General features: G+C 46.4%; 1 pseudogene across 1 annotated transcript; it reads right to left on the reverse strand.

Moving 5' to 3' along the window:
- Positions 1-1201: 1201 nt before the first annotated feature.
- LOC100950021 lies at positions 1202-1666 on the reverse strand (annotated as a pseudogene). The gene has a single exon (XR_002774314.1). The product of XR_002774314.1 is annotated as a 40S ribosomal protein S25 pseudogene (transcript).
- Positions 1667-2377: the final 711 nt, after the last annotated feature.

Genomic DNA, 2377 nt, shown 5'->3' on the forward strand with positions numbered 1-2377 from the left:
CTCTACCCAGGGGGACAGCTTGAGGCTCTGTCTCAAAAAAAAAAAAAACAAAAAAACACTTGGGCTTAAGTGATGCTCTTGCCTCAGCCTCCCAAATAGCTGGGACTACAAATGTCTGCCACAATGCCTGGTTATTTTGCTGTTGTTGTTGTTGTTGTAGTTGTCATTGTAGTTTAGGAGGCCCAGGCTGGGTTTGAACCCGCCAGCACTGGTATATGTGGCTGGTGCCCCAACCACTGAGCTACAGACGCCAAGCCTAATCAGTGATCTTCAAAAATTTTTCTCAGCACACCTAAAGTCTACTCACAACATACCAGTATGCCATCACACACTGGTTGAAAATCACTGGTCTATGGGGAAGTATGGAATTAATGGCTGCCATCTTAGGGACTGTTCATCACAGGCCCTACTCCATCCCGGCCTCCACAATTCATGTCCCTTTCACAGAATTTGGCTGAAAGTCCAGGATCTCATATAAATTAGGTCCAGGTGTGGATGAAGTTCCTTGAGTGCAACTGTTTTTGATCTGAAGAGCTATAAATAAAGAGACAATTTATTTCCCCCATCCATGCCTGTGTTTGGGTTCCCACCCCAGCCTCCCAAGTCCTGGGGGACTCCAGGTGTACCCCATACATCCAGATACCCTTTCTATTGTTTACATTACCTCAGACAATAGTGTCACCAAATTTTCTGCCACCACATAGCACAGTCACCTTTTATCCAACTGTATTAGTTCACTACGGTTGCTTTAACAGAGTACTACATCTGGGTAGCTTAAATGACAGAAATTTATTGGCTCATAGTACTAGAGGCTAGAAATCAAAGATCAAGGTGTTAGCAGGTTTGGTTTCATATGTGCGGAGGAATCTGTCCCTTGCCTCTCTCCTAGATTCTGGAGGTTTGCTGGCAAACACTGGCATTTCTTGACTTGTAGACCCAGAATCCTGATCTCTGCCTTCATGTTCACATGGCGTCTTCCTGTATGCATGCATGTTTGTGTCCAAAATTTCTCATTTTATAAGAACATGAGTCATATTGGGTTAGGCATCATCTTAAAGAACTTATTTCAACTGGATTACCTCTATGAAGATCCCATCTCCAAATAAGACCATATTCTGAAGTACTAGGGATTAGGACTTCAATATACGAATTTGGGGGGGGCACAATTCAATTCATATCACCAACTTTCTTTCTTTTTTTTTTTTGTTCAATAAAGTTTTATTTTTCCAAATATATGGTTGGTTGGACCCTGTTCATGCATCTTCACCAGCAGCTGGGCATCTCCACCCTTGGTATTTCTGGTATAAATTACTTGAGCTCTGTGCTTAGAAACCAGTTTGATAAGTCCTTTACTAAGGAGCTCCTGAAGGCCTGCCCTGGCCAGGGAACCTCAAATCTTCAGTCTCTCAGAGACCACAGCTGGAGTGATAAGCTTATAGTTGGGAACTTCCTTACAGAGTTTGTCATATGTAGCTTTGTCAAACAAGACTAGGTTATTGAGCTTGTCCCGAACTTTGTCCTTGGACCACTTCTTCTTTTTGGCCTTGCCTCCAGATTTGTTCACTGGGTCTTTGTCTTTCTTGGCTGACTTTCCAGCATCTTTCTTCTTGTTGTCCTTGGGCGGCATTGCGAAGCTAGGAGAGGAGCTGCCACTACTGCAACCTAGCTAAGATCCATATCACCAACTTTCTTTTTTTTTTTGAGACAGAGCCTCAAGCTGTCCCCCTGGGTAGAGTGCTGTGGCATGACAGCTCACAGCAACCTCCAACTCCTGGGCTCAAGCGAGTCTCCTGCCTCCGCCTCCCAAGTAGCTGGGACCACAGGCGCCCACCACAACGCCCGGCTATTTTTTGGTTGCAGCCATCATTGTTGTTTGGTGGGTTCGGGCCGGATTCGAACTTGCCACCTTAGGTGTATGTGGCTGGCGCCTTAGCCACTTGAGCCACAGGCACCGAGCCCATATCACCAACTTTCTTTTCTTTTCTTTTCTTTTTTTTGAGACAGAGCCTCAACCTGTCCCCCTGGGTAGAGTGCCGTGGCATTACAGCTCACAGCAACGTCCAACTCCTGGGCTCAAGCGAGTCTCCTGCCTCCGCCTCCCAAGTAGCTGGGACCACAGGCGCCCACCACAACGCCCGGCTATTTTTTGATTGCAGCCGTCATTATTGTTTGGCGGGTCTGGGCTGGGGATTCGAACCCGCCACCTTAGGTGTACGTGGCTGGCGCCTTAGCCGGTTGAGCTATAGGCGCCGAGCCACCAACTTTCAATAACAATTCTCTCACTGTCCCTCAAGTCTTCACTTGAGTTCCCACCCCTGTCTAAAGCGAATGGAACATGGTTTTTTCTTTTAGCAGCATCCAACTTTACCAATTTCAG

This window comes from Otolemur garnettii, unplaced genomic scaffold, assembly GCF_000181295.1.
Source record: "Otolemur garnettii isolate 467f Iridium unplaced genomic scaffold, OtoGar3 scaffold00001, whole genome shotgun sequence".
Lineage (NCBI taxonomy): Eukaryota > Metazoa > Chordata > Mammalia > Primates > Galagidae > Otolemur > Otolemur garnettii.